General features: G+C 45.2%; 1 protein-coding gene across 14 annotated transcripts in view; it reads right to left on the bottom strand.

Moving 5' to 3' along the window:
• Positions 1–613, bottom strand: part of CHD9 (chromodomain helicase DNA binding protein 9) — a 205,391-nt gene that overhangs the window by 6,229 nt on the left and 198,549 nt on the right. The gene's annotated exons all lie outside the window — the stretch shown is intronic.

Raw genomic sequence — 613 nt, 5'->3', positions numbered from 1 at the left:
TTCCTGCTGCTTGCTAAAGCCTGAATACTCTTCAGCACACACTACTTACTGTCTAAAAAGAAGTGCTGTTTCTGGCAAAATGAACTCTCTCTCCTTGTATTTTCTCTTTTCACAAAATAAGACTGCTAGACAGCATGTACTTGAAAGATTTCCACCAATGCAAACCAATGCAAAAAGCAAAAGAATATGCATATAAGTCTCCCCAAATTCCTATCATCATCTCCCCTCCCCTGTTTTAACTCTATGCGATAGAGAGGGGGAGAAGAAGCAGAACTTGCCCTTGGCCAGGCCTGAATGGAAGCAGCAGAGAGATGTTCCATGTACCTTCCAATACAAGCCCCATTTTTAAATTCTTACTTCCCTAACCTCCATATAACTCGACACAGGTCATCATCTCTTACTTGGCTCCCAATTTTGCTGCTGAATGGAGACCTACCTAAGAGAATCAGAAAGAGGGTGAAGAGAAAAGTTGGAATAGTCAGGTCCCTGTCTCACCATACCCTTGCACTCTACCCCTCTCTGGGCTCAACAACAGCTCAGGCCCTGAGCCTGCCTCTGGCAGGGCTCAAGGCTATCATGTGCCCCACAGGCACTAATGGGATCTCTATAAACC

The sequence above is a fragment of the Alligator sinensis genome, unplaced genomic scaffold, assembly GCF_000455745.1.
Source record: "Alligator sinensis unplaced genomic scaffold, ASM45574v1 scaffold173_5, whole genome shotgun sequence".
Taxonomy (NCBI): domain Eukaryota; kingdom Metazoa; phylum Chordata; order Crocodylia; family Alligatoridae; genus Alligator; species Alligator sinensis.
Note: the sequence above shows the minus strand (reverse complement) of the source record. Positions and strands in the feature narration are given on the sequence as shown.